We start from the raw sequence: 21365 nt of genomic DNA, 5'->3' as shown, positions 1-21365 counted from the left end.
ACCTTGCTGGTTTTTTTTTGCAGTGCCTTCTGCTTCATGCTGTAAGAGAGTGTGAGCTAGTGCCTGTAAGATGGCCTGTGCGACAGGGAGGACAGCATTTCTGAGACCAGGATAGTCGTACAAGCCACGTGACTGAGCAGACTCAGCTGACCTCAATGGCACATTGTGCTAATTGGTTGCAAAAGATGTAGTCAACCACCAGCAAAAGTCTACTTGGAAAACCAGGCAAAATTGTTGGGAAAATTTTTACTGTCAGATGGCTAAGTAAAGGCTCTATTCCCACCTCCTCTTTGAATAGGTGATATTAGAAGGAAAGGGCAAGGGAAGCTCCTATAGGCACTTTAGCTGCTAAATCCAAACAAGAATTATAGGTTTAAACCTGTTTTTCAAGTAAAAATAGGTCTTCATAATTTTTTTAATCCTGGGGAATTTTCCACTCATTTTTCTGCTTATAAATGGGATCTAAGTTTTCAGTCAGTTTCAAAATGTCCTTTCTGGTTTTTTTTTATTATAAAAAAACAAAACCAAACCACAAGAATCGAGTTTTATATTGCCAAAGTAGTTTATATTTTTACTCTCTTTGATATTCAGAGAAGTGTGAAGAGGTTGAGAAAACAAATTTTTATAATGAAATTAATTCACTAAAAAAGTGAACAATCCAGAACATCTCTCTTTCCCACTAATAAGCTGTGCTTTTTTTCCATGCTATTCATATCCCTTTTGATAAAGTTATTAAGATGAAAAATTGTTATCAATACATTCCTTATAATCAGAAGCATATTTGTTTCTTATACACATAATATCTTCTGCCATCAGTCACCTTAATCTCACATTATTTGTCCTTCAGTAGGCTTTGGCACTGCTGTAATTATCTCCTCTTGTTTAATAAAGCAGTTTTATTTTCATTTTGATGCAGACCTAAAGCCTGACAGATGACCAGAAGCAAAGGAAGGTGGTGTGGAAATGGGCATGTATTTGCATCAAATATGAGCAAAGAGTCATTTACGTTGCCTGTTATTTTATCCAGGCAGGGTGCCTGAAGTTTTTTAAAACTTGGTCTTTTACATTGCAATTAGACTTGCAGGGAGAACTGTATATTTGGTGCATTTGAGCTGTGTGGGAGAACATCAATTTGCAAGGTGATATTTTGCCAGGCATGGCGGTTACTTCCCACTCTGCGACCAAGTCTGTGACATGTAGGAGTTTTCAGTATGGACTGTTTCTGAAAGCGCTGACACCTGTTTCTTTCGTGAATAAGTAGAAATTGCGTTCTTCGTATCGACTCTGGAGAAAGTCTTGTTGGGCCACACTCAAGTGTAGCTGCTATGAAAACCTTTTAAAGCCATCCAGCTACTTAATTTTATTACTCAAAAGCTGTTCCCTGCCCTCATATTCTGTGGAGGGTGGTGAACAACTGCCATCCGGTGTGGCTATGCAGAGTTAATTTTTTTTTTTTTCAGGTAAGTATGAATCTGGAGGATAAGCTGCAGGATGATTCATGTGCTGGAGACAGTCCTGTTAGTAATGCCGCAGATGCTGATGTTGCTTTGGATACTGACAGTGATGAGTGGTGTGTAATATCTGATAAAGATTAGAGGCCTCAAAATCAAAATAAAGCTCCTGAACAGGAATCCCATGGCACCAAAACACCATTTACAAGCTGCGACAGCAAGATAATTGGCCTGGGTGTGGCTTCTATTTAGTGGACTAAATGATGATAAATAGTGAATCTGGCTGGACTTTGACTGGGGGAAAATGGAATACTCATAGATATATTTTTATATTATTGCTGCTGTCAGAAGACTGGAGAAGTGAATGTCTATGCATTTTTGTGTGATCTGCGAGTAAAACAGAGCTGGCTGTGCACAAGCGAATGTACTATTGTATTGCTTCATTGTGACTCCCACACCATATTCTTTCCCCCTGTCATATCCTATGTCTCTCATCCATAAAACCCATACCAGATCCATTCCTCCTTCTGCCATCTCCTATATTCGTTATTCTTGTCACCTGTGACTTTTCCATAACTTAAGAATTTTCTCTTGACCTGAAAATTGGATTGTCGTCCCAAGATGGATTGTGAAAGGAGGAAACATTGCTCAATTAATCCACTCTTTACTCTGCTCTTGGTGGGCGACATGCACGTGAAATAATGTCAGGAAATGCGATGCCCATCCATCACTGTTGAGGTGTCTCAGAAAGCTGAGAACCATCAGTTTCTGCTGTTCTTTCCTGTAGCCACATCTATATGACCAAGCTACTTCAGGTCATACAAACCACACCACTGGCAAGAAGGATGGATCTCTATCTCTCTCTGGTTTTGTTTTTGTTTTTTTTTTTTGTTTTGTTTTGTTTGTTTGTTTTTTACCATGCTGGCTTTTTTTTTTTTTTTTTTTTAATTTGAGCCCACTCAGGTGCTTTTGGGGGGGGGGGGGTGGTCTACAAAGAAGATGTTTCTGAGGAAAGGGATGGAGGAACCCTTTTGATAAACTCCATGTATAAGGAGGTATGTCTGTCCTCATCCTTAGAGTGGCAAATGCAATTTTGGCTGCAAGGCTGGCTGAGAAGCTGGTCCTTATTATCTGACTTCAGGACTTTTGCATTAACCTTTCTGTTTCAATTGACTTATGCTACTGAGCAGTGAATGAAGGTGAGAATTTATAGGGAGGATATTGACATGACTTTGAATTGGGGTTTTAGAGTTAAACTGCAGGAGTTGTCTTCAGCTCTAGGATAAGCGCTGCTTTTATAAAATAAAAAGATGAACAGAGAATAAAACCAGTTAACCTACAGGCTTATTCCCTTTAAAATTATGCCTGCATTCACCACAAAAGGAAAGAGGTATATTTGTCAATGTCGTGTTAAACACAAGACACTGAGTTGCCAGGAGGAACATATTTGTTATGACAGGAAAGATAAAGAAACCAGTGTCTTTTAAACAAGTAAATATTGAAGGACTGCTCATTAAAATTTCAGCAATCTATCTTCATTGTACATCCCACACTTCTGCAGTTCCAAATTTCTAGGTGACGAGTGACTAAAAGGTGGTTCATATAGCAGAACCTTGTTTTAGACATTATCAATTTTCACTTTGCAGGCTTTATTGGGGGGTGCCCCACCACAATTAAGGACAAAATGCTTATCCTGTGCACTTCAAAATGAAAATTCCTTTCCACTTAAAGGAATGTAGATAGAAAAGTGGTTGCAGAGGTGAGAGTGAAAAAGGAAGTTTACTGCATCTTCCCTTTTTCCCCATTAAACTTTACATTTAAAGGTAAGGTAGTTCACCAGAGAAGAAGATAATTTCTTAGGGCCGTTGGGTTTTTTTTCAGGACTTGAATCCAAGTGAGTAACAAAGGGGAGAATAATGTACTCCAAGCCTTTGAATCATACATTTTGCACAACCCTTCAGCCATTGCAGGGATCAGAACATGCTGACTGGGTTCAAGCATCACAACATACTTCTCGTAGAGTAGTACATTTGTTAAAATGAAAGGTGCATCTTGCAGAATAAATCTCGAACTGTATTGCCACTAACTAGAATGACTATTTGTTTGTGTCTCCAATTGAAACTTCTTCTGAATTTTCTCATTAAGGTAAGTACTACTTCTGTGCCAGAGGACAGCGAGCAATTCTGTGCAGAATTCATGTTGGTTCAGTCTGACTATATTTTTGTAACGCATTAATAGAATTAAATAGAAGTCTATTTGAAAAATATCTTCGCTAAAACTTCTGTTAATTTTATAATAGCATTTGTCAGCACCAAGGAAGGAAAGAAAACTTCCATAATGACAGTAGTGGTAGGTTATTTTGCCTGACTTTGCTTCACAGAGTGAGCTGATGTCCCTGTGAAGCCATTTGTGAAAGCCTTATCTGTAACGGAAAGTAACTGCATCTAGATGTTGGACTTTTTGAGGTTTTTTTTTTTTTTTTTAAGAAGTATTGTGATCCTTTCAAATGAAAGGTAGGCACTTAGAAAAGGTAAAGGTATGATAGTATCTGAAAATACCTTTATGGCCTTTAGATTAAAGGTAAAATTAACATCTTCAGATGGAAGTCTTTTCATAGAGAACCCAGTTTCATCTGGCTCAGAGGTTTCTAGGGAAACCTCCCACTTTCCACAAATAGATATAAAATAAATAAACAGACAAATAAATAAATCATAGAATTGTAGAGTAGTTTGGGTTGGCAGGGACCTTTAAAGGCCATCCAGTCCAACCGCCCCCTGCCAGGAGCAGGGACATCTCCAACCAGATCAGGTTGCTCAGAGCCCCATTCAACCTGGCCTTGAATGTTTCCAGGGATGGGGTGTTTATCACCTCTCCAGGCAAGCAAAATAAAACATGGATTTTTTTTGCAAGAGACCACTATGCTGATTTATTCCACATGGCATCCTGAGCTTATTCCTGAGAGCAGAGTGTCACAATTTTGCGTCTGAAGAGCTGAGCAGGACTCACAGAGAACAGCGGTGGTGGTACAATCTCTTTGCTGTGCTTTAAGTGCTCAGGTAATATGAGCATCTGACTTGAGGGACCTTCTGATCCTGAGAGGGTCCAAATGTGCAGGTAGCACTTGCTGGAGAGATTACCAGGCCAGTCCTCTAAAGCCCAGATCTTTTGAGGTATCGGTGTGTTAGAAGAGAGACAAAAAAAAATATGCATCTCTGCATCCTAGCATTTAAAACACTCTCTTAGTGTGGGGAAGCAGTTAGGATATGTAGTCCTCGCTCTGTGTACTACTTCTGAGCTTCATCCTGTGCAAAGCACATACACAGTAAAGGATAGAGGACTTAAGGTCTTGCTCTCCTCTTTGACCCCTACAAAAAGATAGAGCCCTGGCAGCTTTTACGTTTTAGGCGCAGGATTTTCATGCAGCAGATGTGGATGTTTCTGAGTTACCTAGCTTGGGTTATTTGTACCTTGAAAAGACAACCTCCTCATCAGAGCAGACCCAGAGGGTGGTGTTAACCACAGCCCACGTAGATGCTGCAGCAAAGGTGCCAACACCCATTAAGATAAAGTTTATCTATTTCTTGCCTTTTTTTTTTTTTAAGGTCTACACAACAACAGCTGTGAAAGACACACCAGGATCCCTCTGTTGTCAACCCTTCTTCTTGACAGACAGCCTGTGACAAGTATTGGGGATGTCAAAACGGAATGTTATTTTGTGAGGAGCACCAGGTGCTGGAAAGGAAGAAATTGCTAGTTTACCTGCTGTTTAAGGCATATTAATAATACAGTAACTTTGATTTCTTAAACTCTAACTAAAAGCTGTATTAAAAAACTGCTGTCTTCAGTGCCTTTGTAATTGAATCACCATCTCCCCCTCCATGTTTTTGGCTCTTAAATAATTCTCTTTTGTGATTGCCTGACAAGAATCAGACATCCTCCCACCCCGTGCCAATGTCTACTGCATGCTTAATTTCTTTTTCTGATTCTTCTTGTATTAGTGATTTGTGTGTTTGACAGGTATACATCTGTGGCCCTTTATATGTGTTTTTATTTGTCTATTCATGGACCCAGTGCAGGTACTAATATCCATCATTTTCATTGCCTGAAATTAAAGATAAACTCTTTTCTCTTGTGGATTAGCATAAACAGAGATATTGGTGATCACTTATTTAAATCAAACTTTTCTCTTCACCAGCATGGGCACTATTTTCCAGGACTCAGATTCATCCAGCTAATCTTCAGTTGGCAGCAAATCTCCAGTACCTTACTGTCTCACTGGATGGGAGCGTGGAATGGGAAATTACCTACATACAAATGATACTCTTCTCTTACGACCTCCCTTGAGGATGCTATGATAGCAGAAATAATCTTTCGGGTATTTTGAACCTTTCTTAGTACCACAGCTGCTACGGGATTGTCTATCTGGGTACTCTATGGTGTGCATTCAATTTCTTTCTTTTATGGCAAATTTTAATTTCCTTATCAAGGTTTCACAGCAGTCTGTCACTGGATTTTATGTTGCATTTAGAGTTCGTTACCTTCACATGGACGTAGTCCTTCACAATTGCAAGACTGACTTGAGAGTACTGAATAAATCAAAAAGTTTTCATGGCTTTATCTTCCGCTCCTGCTGTTTGCTGAACATCTGGCTTTATGAGCAGGAGAAGATAGGCTTGATTTCTGATGGGTTAGTGTCTTGTTAGCAGCAGCAGTTTAAGGCTGTTTGGCAGTGTAGGCAAAATTCAGTTTTGCAGCAGAGCAGGGAAGGAGGGATGGTTTTGGGGAAGGAGGTATCACTTCAGCTCTGTCACATCAGAGCAGGGGAAAGGGACTGCGACCAGCCATTGGCGCTTGCGGACATGCTAGGAAGGAAGATCTGGACTGGAAGTGGTGAGAGTGTCTGAGGTCTGCCTGTGCTGTAGGAAAATGGGTGATGTCCATTCCCTGACCTCACTAATTCCCATCTCTCTAGACTCATTTTATCAGGACTCTCCCTCCTTACAGTGCCTCTGCATGAAATAGATTCCTCTTCCTCTCTGGTGCTCCTAATGCCTCTCCCCATCACAGCTTCTCCTTAGTTTCCCAAAACCCTTGGAGTATTGCCATGCAAGATAAGAAACAGTCCCATGGCAGAGTGCCTAGAAGAGGCATGAATTAGACTTCCTGCTTTTGCTCTTGCTGACAGTATTGGACATGAGGGAGCAGTCTGCATCCAGTATAACCACAGCCCCTCCTGTGTGTCAGAAGGAGGGAAGGTGTCCAGGTCGGGGCTGCCCTGGCTCTGCAGGCAGGAAGTCTCAAATGGCATTTTTGACTCGGTCAGTTTTGACCTCTAGCACAGAAAAAATGGAAATCAGGATCCTGGTGATGGTTGAGGGTCTTAGGCTGCTCCTGGAAGTCTGACACTTGTGAGTAAATGCCTGCTTGGCGTGTGCCAGTGCTGTGTGTGAGATTGGTTGGTATTTGTATCATATAACCATTCTTCCCTCCGAACTCCTGTTTCAGTTCTGTGTGAAACATGGCTGGAAACTTCACCTGGAGACCCCTCCATCAGAACCAGAGCAAGTCAGCCAACGAGTTCAAGCACTAATCGGGGTACAAGGCACAACACAATCACCACAGCTAACTCCAATCAAATCAGTGATCCAATTAACTCGGTGTCCTGTCTCCAGCTGGTGCGAGTGCCTGGGGAAGGAGGTAGGAATAAAAAGCGCGTTTAGTGATACTTTCCCAGGACGCTTGTGCAGCCTCTGGCAATTTGCAGTTGGCCTTGTTTCCCTGTGGAACCTGATGAAAATCTGTTGCTCTCAGATTTCATTACTGTGAGGAGCGTAAGTCAGCCTTCCCGGTATGAACTGTTAAACACATGAAGTGCTCTTGAATCAGCAGTTATCAGAAACATGGCTCCCTTCCGGCCCTGTCCCTTTGCTTGCAGACATGGGACAAATATAGTCTAAATCTCTTCCTGGCTGTGTTCTGCACAGTCCAGAGTTCTGCTGTGATCCTCCATTTTAATTTAAGCGCTCTCAAAAACTCAGCTTTACGCAATATCTGGTTGTGCATGACAATAGGAGCTTTGGTGAGCAGTCAGTCTGCACCTGGGGAAGGAGGTTTGCAAAGAGTCAACCCCAAACAGCCTCAGAAGCTGGGGAGGAGTCTGCACTAGTTAAATGGCATGGGCACTTCTATGTTTTTCTGCTCAGGATGGAGATGGAGACAGCAGTCTTCCTCTTCATGGAGTGCAATTGTTCTTAGAGACTGTCTTCGCTGTAAAGAGAAAGACACTGACAGTGGAGATAACATTAACAGATCTCCAGTGATACAAATGCGGAGTTAGAAAATAACTAATATGACTGTAGACAGATTTTTCTCATAAGGTATAAGCATCTTTTATGCAGTAGATGAATAACAAAGGATAAGAAATATTACTGTTTTAAAGACTTTATATAGTAAATGTATATTGTCTAGATACATTCGTAATGGACTAAATATTCTGCTGTGGAGAAGCAGCGTGGGTCCACTGAAGATAAGATAAGCATGAGAAATAAACACAAATATATTTGTGACTTTAAGTTTTAGGCAACCAACTTTGCGTTGCATGTAAAATGGCAAAATATGCCAAAGTACAACTAAATAAAGTCAAATATGCATATGCCAATACAGGTAAGACATCATCTAATTTTAATGTCTCTTTGTTCTATGCAGTGAATTCCAAATATGTTTAAAATTTCTATTGATCTCTCCACCATGCACAAAGAAAGAGTCTTTTAAAGAATTGCTTTTAAGCAGTATGAAAATACATATTTTAGGAAATACTTTTGGAAATGTTGTTGTTTCTGGCTGCAGCAACGGCTTTCCAATGTGAAAACTTAAATTTGATTTACTGAGTCTTGAATGTAATATGCACTTTTCCATGCTTCTATCACATCTGTTAAGTAGTTTCTGAATTGGTGTAGATGTCCATAAGTACTTTTTCAGCAGTCTTAGATGTTAAGATGCATTTAGTGAGAGTCTTAGTAAGGAGCCTTATTCTTTTTTTTCTTCCCTGGTGAAGGTATTTTGACTGACATTGAGTAAGGATCAGGCTTTAAATTTGCACAGTTGCCTCCAAATATAGAAAATGACCAGATGACTCGGGAAAGTTTTAATGCTTTAATGCAGAGAGCTTACAGAATATTCTATCAGAAGCAGGCTTTGTATGTGCCATCCCAAAAAGAATTGTAACTGTTAAAACAGAGGGTCTAGTTCTTCATGTTTTGGAGGAAACTGGGAGCAATGCTACAAAACTCAATAGTTACAGTGATCTAAAATTATCAGAATTACAATGAGAAATTGCTTTAGGGATTTTTAGATTTTATATTTATATGGAATCTGGCAAATTAAAGATGATAGCAGATGCCTAATTTCAGGATAAATTGGATCAGTTGTGTTTCTCTGAGATTACTCAGCTATCAATTTATTTTACCTTACCTGGCTTATGCTGAATTCTTTCTACTCCTTCAAGGACAAATTCCTATTAATTTCTAAATTCTGGTTAAGATAGATGAATGTGAGAACTTTAACTTTTTTTTTTTTTTTTTTCTAGAGGTATAACAGTGTCGAAGAGCCTGAAAAATGGCTTTCCCCCCTTTCTTCTACATTTTGGGGGATGGAGGTGAAGATGCACTATCCAAAACAAGCAAACAATATCTTCAAGAATAAAAACTTCTGGTTTTCACTGGGCAAAAGTTGGAAAATGTGTCTTTCAGTGAAAAGAGGGGTTTTTTAAGTTAGCAATATTTTCCTGTTTGAGTCTTCAATTTTCCAATCCCAATTTTCCATAGATAAACAGTTTCTGTTGTTCCCTTAACCACATTCATTTCTTTTGCTATAATATGCAAAACAAAAGCTGCTGGAAACAGTTTTATATCATCTATGTTGATAGAAAAAAACAGAGCAAAAGTCTACTCTCTGATTCACATTCCCCTAGGAATAATGTTTTCTTCTAATATTTCATTTGGTTTCCTGGCCTTTAGCAGGGGTTGCCACTCTCTGTCTACATCTCACCAGCCAGGATGTAGTGTTGTCCAAACTTGCTCATACGTTGTGGTACATATTGAGCAATTCCATTGACGTAAATTGATTTACGTAGAAAAACTGAGATCCTGCGGTTTTATTTGTCTAAGCGGCAACCCCCTCCAGAGTGGTTTGCATCTGTTGAAAATTCATCACTGAATTTTTCTTTTTCTCTTTTCCCCTTTCTTCTTTGTTTTGATATAGACACCAGCTGGTTAATTTTATTCATGCTTTTTTATCATGCAATGATTGTGAGCAACATATCTTTTTAAGAACATTTGTCCTGTTTAACAAATACCAGATTCTGCTTAGAGTATAATGAAATTCAGATCGATGCTACTGAGCATTGAATTATTAGTGTTTTGTATCCACTTTTATAATTGAATGTTGTTCCAAGTTAACTAATATTTGCTATTTCCTTTTTTTTTTTTCACTTTTCCTATGTTTATTTTGTAACTACTCATCATGGTGAAAGCAAGACAAATACAGTGAGGGAATTTGGTATTAGCACACCAAGCTATTCCATTTAAAGGAAGCAAATGCCAGTCTGTGATAAATTCAAAGGATGACTTCTATGATCAGGAAAGCAATGATTTTTTTTTTTCTGCCTCTGTCTTATTCAGAGTGCAGCTGGGATGCTGCATTTGGCATTAGTGTCTGCAGCACGGAAAGCACGTAGAGAGATTGAAGACTTAGCAGAAAGCTTAAGGAGTTTGAAGAACCAGTGACTAAAGAGACCAAAGATTTATGTGTGCACATAGACTTGAGTATATCTATTTTATTTATACTTTCCTCATTCTTACGATTGTTTTACAGAGCTACTGATCATTGGAAGATCAGCTGCTGTGACCATATACTCCTTCATTTGACATGAGTTTACTGCTGTAGAGAGAGGTCCATGACATCAGTCTCTTTATTTCCAAGGAAAATACGTGTGATCTGGCTCTCTTCTTCAGTGGCTTAGTCAAATGCATCCAGATGGCTGGACAACTGTGAAATCTATAAGTGTAATTTAACTGATTTAAATGCTTTCAATTTTGTTCCTATCCAGTTGATCTCTCATGTAGAAAGCCTCACATGCACTGTGGTTGTTTTGAAGTCTGGACAACTATTTGTCTTCTCACATCTAGTTCATTACAGCGTGGCTCCACTGGCTCTGTCGAGTTCCACTTGACTTATACAAATAATTATGCAAAATTTCCGTAAAAGTGAAATCGAAATGGAATCTCTGACAAGGAATAGGATAATGGCTCTGGAGTCCCCAGGCTTACAGTCTGTGACTGGGGACAATGACGCTGTGTCATTCCATTGACTTCCACGAACTTTAGTGGTAAAAAAAGAATGGCTTCTGTTTTACGAAGACCTTATTTACTCTAACACATCTTGAATGCTAATGTGTCCCTACTTTTTTTTTTTTGTCTTCAGCATGACACTATGTTTCCCCCCTTCTGTGTTATGCAGTTTAATTATATGCAGACCTTGAATGTCATTTTCTAATCCTCCGTGGTTCATTTGAAAGTCTTGTAAAATAAAACTAATTGGTGTGTTCATTAAAATGTCAGAAATATTTTTGAGTTCAATTAGATAATACAGCAGTTTTATCCAAAGTGTGCTTATAGTACAATAACTATGTCAGGAGGATGTAATTAACAGCCATTTAAATGAACAATTGTCTTAAATTTTTCTGGTTCTTCATGCATGATAACTTAATCAAACAGCAAAGTTCTTACAGGCTTATCCATTTGAGAGAAAGGTGAAATGCTATAAACCCGTGTTTAAAAAGTCAAATTGAAAGCCATAAAACTACTGAACTAAGGAAGTCAACTATATAAAAATGAAATGCAGAAGTACACTTTAATTCAATGTCAGCACATTCCAAGTAAAATCCAGTCAGGAAAGGGAGAATTTAAGGCATGATCACCAATTTTGGGGAAAGATTAACATTTACATTGAATGAAAGTCAAAGGTCAGACTCATAGGCTCAGAATGGTTTGGCTCATCCAGTCCGCTCCCCTGCCATTGGTCAGGGACATCTTTCATTGGATCAGGTCACTCAAAGCTCTGTGCAATCTGAGCTTGAACATTTCCAGGGATGTGGCATCCACAGCTTCTCTGGGAAACCTGTTCCAATGCCTCACCACCCTCACTGGAAACCATTTCTTCCTTATGTGCGATCTAAACCTATCCTCTTTCCATTTAAAACTGTTGTCCCTTGTCCTGTCACTACAGGGCTTGCTAAAAAGTCTTTACCGGTCTTTCTTATAGTCCTCTTTCTATATTGAAAGGTCACAATAAGGTCTCCTTGCAGCCTTCTCTTCTCCAGGCTGAACAAACAGGAAAGAGGTGCTCCAGCCCTCTGATCAGCTTTGTGGCCCTCCTCTGGACCTGCTTGAACAGATCTACATCTGCCCTGTGGTTGGGACCCCAGAGCTGGATGCAGCACTCCAGGTGGGGTCTCACTGATGTGCTCCATAGTTTTGCTTGCATTTATATATTATTGCATAATATTTAAGACACTGGGGCCTTCTGCTCTATTTGCCTGTTATTTTCACATAAAATATCATTCACTGTCCAGTGAAGACTGCACTTATGTTTGTTTTTGGCCTCAGTGGCCTTAAATGCAGTTGTGCAAAAACTACGTATTAGACAACATGTTAGACAGGATTGGTCCTAATGGTGCTAGTGGGTAAGGAGACCATGATGTCCAAAAGGATTTGGCAAGTACGGCTTTCCTTTGGAAATGCAGAATCACACTAATATCACATGTAGTTTTATAAAAATTACTGAACTTGGTTAAAATTATTTTTGTTATCCATTTCCATCCAAACGTGCCAGTTTCTCAAAATACACATTTTGTGGTAAAGTATGTTTTTGTTGAGCATCTTGATGGATTTTTTGATTTCCATTTCAGAATTGTTTGAAAACACTTGAAAAGATTAATATAAATCTTCTTTATTCACTTATGACTTTGTTCTGAACTGCAAACTAATTGTTGTATATTTGCAAAAAAATATGGGAAAGAAGGTTCATATTCATACTTTTCCCTTGGCCTAAAGTTAGTCAGGAAGTGAATTTGTAGGTGATGATAATATTTCTGTCTGATTAGGTGAAGAGACAAAATCTAAAACCAGTAGAAGGCTTCTGAAATGGGAAAAAGCATTCCTTGCCCACCTTCAGAGATCACAGCTTCAGCTGAAACAATGAAAACCACTCAGAACATGATCAAAGCTTCCTCTCCAGTTCCTGGGGCTTTAAATAAAGCTGTGCAACAGCTGGAGCACACAGTGTAAGTGCCGATGCTCACCTTTGTGTCCGGTGGGATGGCTGACACCAGAATACATGGTGTTTTGTGATGGACATGTGAAATTCCTTGGTCTGATAGTTACTGAAAGAGCCAGTGCTGTGCTTTGGTCCTACCAGGCACTGAAGGCTTTGTTCAGGCAGAGAAGTATAAGTATGATAAGCTGCAGAGAGACAGGAGATTTGAATTTTTCTCAGCAAAACCTCCCTCTTGGTGTAATAGTTCTGTGGCCAGCTTGTGTTGGCGGTAGCTCTTGGTTGCATAGTGAGTCACGCAGTGGCTTGACAAAGGAGCTTGTTGCACCAGGGTCCTCGACAGCCCAGACTGTCCAGATTGCAGTGTCTTAGTGTGCATCAGTGGGTTTGCTGGTGGTGCTGATCCTCCGTGCTCCAAACTATGTGTGATCTCTGGTGTTGACAGTGTGCGCATGTGTGTGTGCATCAAGTCTACATCACTTGGGAAGCTGATGTGGTGGCAGGAAAACTTACTCTTGACACAGGCTGGGCCCCTGGAGAAGTCTTCTGTTATCCCTGTGATAGGAGAGCATTTTGTGACCATGTCAGAAGCCACATTGCTCTCAATACACCCATATCATGACAGCCAGCTGGGCTTTCCCGGCATTGACCACCCTTGGCCATTGAAACTTGGTTCCAACATGGCTCTTCCATTTCCAGCTTTTGCAGCATCAAACCAAACCAGCATTTCATGGTATATGACAAAGCCTCCCTGTAGTCCCCCACTGAGGTAGGGATTTTGTGTTTTTAAAAAAAATGTGCATCCTTACTAATATTTTGTTGTTGTTCTCTGGGAGTAAGTTAAGCAGACTCCAGACTCACCATTTGAAGAAACGAGAAAGAAACCAGACAAAAGAATAGTGACTGCGATGCACTAACTCCTGTACAAGTTTTATGGTTTCCTCTTCCCTGACACAAGAACATAAATAAAAGACCAGGTCTGTAAAGTCGTCCTCAGCAGGATAAAACAGAAAAGAGATTAAGTTTCAGTAGGCCACCTTTGTATTAGAATGTGGTGTTTCCTGTCTCTTCTCAAAGTGATATTAGCTGTTCTGCAAGCTATAAAGGAATTTTCAGCTGCTTTGTCTTGCTGGCTTTCATTGCTGTTTTTTAATTAAAGCTTAAGGAATTAAATGAAGCAGGGATGCTGGGGTTACACAAGGATGAGAAAAGATCAGGCAGTCAAATCCACCGAGGTGCAATGGGGCACAGGCTGATTCTCGGATTATCATACTCTGTGATTGTTTTTTCCAGTTTAAAGCATAAACATTAATGCACTGTAAGCATCTGGGTCAGGCTGACAGCGTACAACTGTCTGGGAGAATTAGATCTGAAACAGATTGGGAGCTACTTTATTAAGATTTTGGGTGTGATTTGCAAAAGATGTTACCGCAGAAGGGTTGTTTCTGTTATATCGTTTTGCACTGGGAAAGAAGAAATTAATAATGAAAGGTTTAATAAGAGATATACCTATTTGGAAGTGAACAGCTACTGCATGAGCCATAATTCTAACTGATACAGCAGTATATCTATTTATTAGGCACAAACGTTTGTAACATTGATTGTTTTGTTTACAAACTGTGGCCACATTGTGTAATTTAGCTGTAAGCTGCCATATTTAATTGAGGTAGGGGAGGAAATGAAGCTATCAGCCACAGTCTTAATATTTACAGACATGGAGCTCTACTTTTCCATTACTCTTGTAATGGATGCAGTTGTGAATTAATTTTTATAACTGCCAGGAATAGCAGCATATTGGATTCACTTGCTATTTTATTTTATGTTCTGTGTCCCTGCAGTGTCTCTTGATTGCTACTCATTAGAAACAGGCTACATTTGTGTTTACCAGAACAAAAATGTTCCCCCTTTCTCACTGCACCTTGCCTTGGATTTAAAAAGATGCAAATTAAATATTTAAAAGTTTCAAAGACTGTATCTTCTACCATTTGAAACAATGATGAATCTTTACGAGGAGCTGGGAGGATTTTAAAATATATTTCATATGCCATAGGTAACAGAACTGTGGTTATTCCTTTGCCTCATTTTATTTTATGGGAATAATAATGTGTTTATCTGGGGACGAATACCAGGATTTTACTTCCATCGTGTGGTAGGATAATGACTAGATAGGCAAAGTGCTAAACTGGGGCTTTGGAGAGCCACAGTCTATTTCTGGCTTTGTTACAAAGCTGTGGGCTTTGCCTTGCACCAGACTTTTAATATATGTATTGTATTAAGCCTCTACTAGCAGCCTAAGATGCCCTCGATCTTGTGGGAATCACTGTGGTGCATGGCAGCACTGAAGGCTGGTAGAGCATGGCTGGGTGTAAATGATGGCTGTGCAGCACAGGTGCGTGTAGGGGACTTGGAGTGCTCATGACCTGCTCTTTGGTTTCATCTAACTGCTGGTAACTTGCTGCTGTGGTGCGCAGAGTTCTCTGATTCATGACTTGCGTCAGCAAAAAAAAACGCGTGGCTGGAGTCTAACAGGCTCGGACATCCTCTGAAGTTGAGTGTTACTGAGCTGTACTCAACTTTGCTGGTGCAAATGGGTAGAAACATGCTGGCTTTGAAGTTCTCCCTGTTTGTACGTCCAAGGTGAGGATTCTTTTGAAAGACCCAGAGAAGTGTCACATCAAAGACAGCCCAATTTGGGGGAGTTCCGGAAAACATGATGCCAGCCTTCTAGGTTTGTTCCTCTTCAAAACTCAGCTATTGCAACTCAGCGGACACCTATGTAAAAAATATGGCAATAGGATCTGAGGGTGAACTGAGACATTTTAGTTTGAAGGCGTTGAGCTGTGTTACATTTGGATAACTGTACTGGAGCACTGCTTCTAGTAGATGTTTGCAGAATACACAGTGTCTCCAGGTGTATCATGTCTTTGCGTAAGCTCGCAAGTGAAATGTTATTACAACATGGCAACTGCAAAGAGTGAAAAATCAGGGAGAGCTCAGGAACATCATGACATTTACTAGCATGAGGTCCCAAAAGGATTTTGGGTTTGCAGAATCTTAAGAGAAATGTTTCTATAGATGCATCCAGTCTAGAATCTCTCCAGAGCATCAAGCTCTGTTCTCTGAACGGCTGTCCTTTAAAACAGCTTGCTCAGAGTCACCGGGGAGCTGATCTAGACTTCACTAATGGCCTGGCGGTGAAAATGCCCAGATCCTAGTAGCCATCGTCTGAACTAATTTGTGTCTTATACACAGCACTACTGAAATATCAACACAGGACTTTTATCCCAGTTACACAGATGGACAGAAATTATTTATCCCTGTAACTGCCAGTTACTTGTTTGGTAATCCAGCTAGAGTATAAGCTTAAATTAAGCCAACTTTCAAATTTACTGTGGAAAATAATGTGACATTGTCATATTCTAATTCTTTATTTGGAGCTGGAGAAGTTGAGTTGCTAAGAGACAACATTTTTTTTTTTTAAAAATGTGACTCTTCTTCAAGTTTCCTAATTAATAGTCAATGTCTAGTGTTTATATAATGCTATTCTCAGCAGATTTTTACTGTTTCCTCATTGTACAGAGAGGAGGAATGAGGTAGGGAAAAATGAAGCAACCTCTCCAAAGATGGCAGTAGGTCAGTGGCTGAACAGGGAGTGATGTCCTCCAACCTTTGCCTCCTCCAGCAGCTCAGGTCCTGTGCAGGGCAGAAGTGATGCCGCACAGCAGATCTGCTGAAAGTTCAAGCACACAGATGGTAGAAGGAATGTTTCCAAGTATCCTCGTTATTGAGGTTTCCACTGGCAGCCACCTTTCCTTTGACAGCAATGACGCCATTCGTATCGACCTCTTGAGTCACCATCGCCTCTTTCTGAAGGCTCTTATCTATATAAACTAGTATATAATGAATACTATTCTTGTCCCAAGTGATCCTGTCATTTTTTTCCCCTGGTGCCAGTCATTGAATCAATTTCATCGCCCATTCTTTCACGTGACCTCCCAATAATTCACTTACCTGCTTGCATATCTCTTAAAATACACCACTCTAGATAGACACAGTGCAGCTTCTAGATACATGTATGAACATCTTTCCATTGCGTGAGCGGTAGTCAAAAGCTTTACAGTCAGATTTCACAGCTCAAGTAGTGAAGCAGTGATGCTCTGAGGGTATGCTCCCACTCTTATGCATTTTTTTTTTCTCTCTCTCCCTGGAGGGTCTTGGCTGCAGCCAAAGAAATATCTTCATTGTACCTCAGAAATAATAAGACACTATTAACACTCATCACTGCCTTAATTTTGTGAAACCCATTCTGAGCTTGCAGTGTAGTGCTGAATAGGACAAACAGGATGAGAGATGCTTTAATTAGTCTATAGGCAGTTAAGCTCAGTAAGTCTGGTTTCAATGAAAATGTTACTGTAGTGCAGCAATGCTCATTTAAATTGCCCACATCTAAAAAAAAAATTCACCTTTCCTTAACATTTGGTGTGGCTCAACTTTAAAAATAAACTTTTAAAAAGTGAAATGTTATTTTCTCAGGGACTCGGAAGTAGAATGTAAAACCTCTGTGAACTGTACAGGACCATCTATGTTTTCAACTTAATGGAAATAAATCTTACAATCAAGCTTACCCTAAAAGGATCACATTAGAGAACCAACATGTCTAATATTTTGTATATGCTTTGATTCAGTTAAACTTCTACTTCAGAAAACCACTTAAGCGTGGTCCCCTATTAAGCCACTTTGCTTTTAATATGACTAGGACTTGTCAACTTCATTTTATATTTATCATTCTTACGGATCACAACATTAAGGAATATTTTAAGTGATATCACCACTTTTATTTTGTCACTTGTGTTAATTTTGTGACTGTATGTGTATTGTTGGTTTTTTTGTTTGTTTGGTTGTTTTTTTTTAAGGATCCCTGGTAGTAATATGCTCTTTATTTATGTCTTGCACTGACTTCTTTCCTGGCAGTGAAAGGGAAGAATGCTGCATGGATACCTCTGCGTATGCATATCCACATGCAGCATCACCTTTACTCTGTAAAAATGTGTATGTTTGTTGGCTTTGCAGCTATTTATACGTTCATTTTACTCTCATTTTCTCCCCTTTTCCCTGCAAGCTTTTCCTGTGAGTGCTAAGAAGACAGTTTCAGATGCGTTGCGCGGACAGGGTAGTCTTCTCAAATTTCTGCTGGGTGAACAACCACTGTTTCTCATCGTGACCCCTGCTTGCTGCAGTCAGACTCCAGAATCATTCTGTTCTGCACTTTGATTGAATCCTTACATTCGCGGCAGTGCCTGCCCACGAACTCGGCGTTGCAGTCTGGAGGGTCAGTCACTGATGTGCTGATCCCTTCTGCTAGGAACGCTAACTCTAATTTATATGTTTCAACACTTTCTCAGCCTGAATACTGGAAAATAAGGTCTCGGGGAAATCTGGCAACCGGTGCTGTGATTCCCAGTGAGAGATTTGTCCGCCAATTAATCAGCAAATCTATGCTGTGGTGGTATATTCATGGTGTACATACGCTCAGGTTGTTATGACATGGAGTGTTTTCTTTTGTTTTTGTCTGTTGCATGTCAGTTCTCATCCTCTTTGTTCTGTTATTTCTGAAATTGAAGGTATTTAAAAACACAGAGTAATCATATAGAACATATACATATATGTTTGAAATCTGACCAATTCAAAGCTTGAAGAGCAAGAAATGGAGTAACTTAGCTGAAAGGATGGATCACAAAGCTCTTACTCTGTGTACTGTCAATATTTTTCTTTCCTTCCTCGGCCACAGCAATGAAGTTTTTTTACAGTGATTTTGAAGAAGGCAAACAATTCCCCCAAACCAATGTTTGAAGCTGTCCTGCTTTGGGAAAGATGGTATTTTCCTTAGGAGTGTGGTCACTGAAATCAGGCTGAAATTATTTAGGGATAGCGTATGGCTTGTCTCATACAAGGTAAAACTAGGTCAATCAGTATTTATGGCTTCTGACAGATCTATAGAGAAGGAAAAAAATCTCATGGAAACCTCTGCAAAGCTCATAGAAAAGATCCATGAGCTGCTTTAGTCCTTTCATAATCTCTGTTACAAGGCAGTATACGAGGGCAGTTTCCTTGGTGGTTTCTGCAGCATTTTCTGCTGCACAACAGCTTATGCTAGAAGTGATGACTAAAGAGATGGGAGAGGCTGCAGAAAAATTAATGCTTTTTCATCACAATGTTGCTTTATGCAAGGAAAATATGTCATCCTTTTCATATTCAGGTTGTGATTTGACCAGTTCACTGGAGGTATCTGTTGATGAAAGAAGGCAGCAACATGATCTTCTGGACTTGAGGACAATGGGCATAGGAGTACAGGTAGGTGGCTGACAAACAGATAATTGAGGCATCCCAGGTGGATCCAAGCTCATTTACATTTAAACCAATGAGCCCTGGGGACTAGTTAACAGGATTGTATTGTCAAGAGCATAGCATCATCAACAGGATTGATGATACAACTGCATGGTCTTCAGCCTGTGGTACCAGTCCCTGGTAAACTTGTGCTGAGGACCATTATGAGTTTGTACAGCTAAGAGCCTACCTAGATGCCAACTATGTAGGTCTGTAACTTGCGGTGTTAGCTGCAAGCATACTATGAACATAGCAGAAGATGTGGACATAACACTTAAAATCCACATAGGTTTTTACTGATGTTTTCTTTTCTGGTGTCTGATGTCTTAGTCATGCATTGAATTGGATTGTTGGTAACATCAACAGCTCTTCTGAGTTCTAGACCTGGACACAATAAAAAAGTCTCTAGCGCACATGGCAAGATATTTATATAGATTTTTAAAAATTCTGTTCTGTAAACCATATCCTGCAAAACACACCTCTCTTATGGGAGAAACTATTTGCCAGTGTATCCCTGCACACATTTCGCTTAACTCAGAAATAGAGACTCTTCATGACTCACTCTTGCTATTATATTTTAAAATAGGATGCTTTAGCTCATTAATTGCTTTTGTCCTTTTAAAATTATTTTCATTATTCCTTTTCCACTTTGTGTTCTTACTGAAACATTATTTTTTCTAGCAGTACTTCACAAAAGATACTGCCAATTTGTACGATATATTGAAGTCTGAAAAGATGGAAGTTCTTCCTCTTGAAGCCATAAAGCAGTAAGTACAGAAACATTGCAAATTTCCCACCTCATCAGACCCTCAGTTTTAAATCATGGATAGTAATGAGGCTGATTTCTAGAGCAGGTAATTCTGGCTGCGAAGATAGTGTCCTAAGTCTCAGATGGGTTGTCCTTGAATTTTTCATCACCAGGTATTGTATGATACTGCATATTTGAGCCATTTGCTTAATCGCAGCATTTAAATCCAGAACACAACCACCCTAAAAAGATAAGAATATTTAGATATCCTTTCCAATGTTATCTGCACTGGTATTACTCAGTTGGGGGTAGAAGAGGTTTAACCAGAGGTAAGCGTAATGCGCCAGAAGCTGCTTCAGGTCCAGCTTTGAAAGAAAGGCGCTGTGTGGTTGGAGGCAGGAGAAATTAGAAAATAATTTTGTTGTTTTATGAAGATGTTATCACTGGTATGAATGCTTGGTAGAGGGATGAATAAAGTGTGAGGTCAGGACTGCCACATATTGCAGTTTCCAACATAGAATTTGTCTTGTATCTAGTTATTCTAAAAATAAAGTTGTCCTGATGGGTTTTGTATCTATTGTTAAGGATCCAACATATTTTCAGTTCCATTCTTAAACTGGAGAATTTAGCACTGCAAGCTCTCAGTGCTAAATTTTTTTTTTTTTCCACAGATGCATCACCCTGGTCATAAATTCAAATATACTAATAACTCCTTGCTTCTCTTGCTCACATGAGTTAATAAGCCACATTCTTGGGCAGGATATTTTTCACAAAATTAGCCAAAAAGTCAGCACCATCCTTACTCAGATGTAGTCTGACATTATGAATAAGGGTAATTATTTTACTATTGATTCTGAAAGATTCAGAGCCGTACACTTCAAAGGGTTAAACACTTTCTGTCTGCAGCAGTTAGAGCTACGAAATGTTGGAGTTGCTATAGAAACAGTGCATATTTGATTCAAATGAAAAAGAGTAAACAACCTCTTTTTATACCTCAAAGCTAAATGAAATATGGCCCCCAACTTTGTGAGAAGTTATTATAAATACTTTTAAATCACTCCAGAAAGATTTTATTTCTTTTATACACTAAAGCAAACAATTAAAGAGAAAAAAAAGAAAAAGGGAGAAAAGCATGAGGGAGTGGTTCCTCCTGTTCCACTGAAGACCTCATAGGCCACGGAGCATCTTGGTGGCTTTGGAAGAAGACCCAACACCTTGGCCACACTGCGACTTGGGGAGATGCTGCTCCCCAGGCACCGACACAGGTCTTCTGCCCATCGCCATTGGGGAGAAATGGTCAATGAGGTGCTGGCACAGCAAGTTTTGACCTCCTGTGCTCATTAAAAAGCTGGTGGGCTGGTTTACTTGCCATCCAAAGACTTCTGAGGCCCTTTCATCAGGGTTTGGTTTACTTGTACACATAATGAAAGCAAACTGATGAAGGGGGGAAA

This window comes from Chlamydotis macqueenii, chromosome 8, assembly GCF_036417535.1.
Source record: "Chlamydotis macqueenii isolate bChlMac1 chromosome 8, bChlMac1.mat, whole genome shotgun sequence".
NCBI classification, from domain to species: domain Eukaryota; kingdom Metazoa; phylum Chordata; class Aves; order Otidiformes; family Otididae; genus Chlamydotis; species Chlamydotis macqueenii.
Note: the sequence above shows the minus strand (reverse complement) of the source record.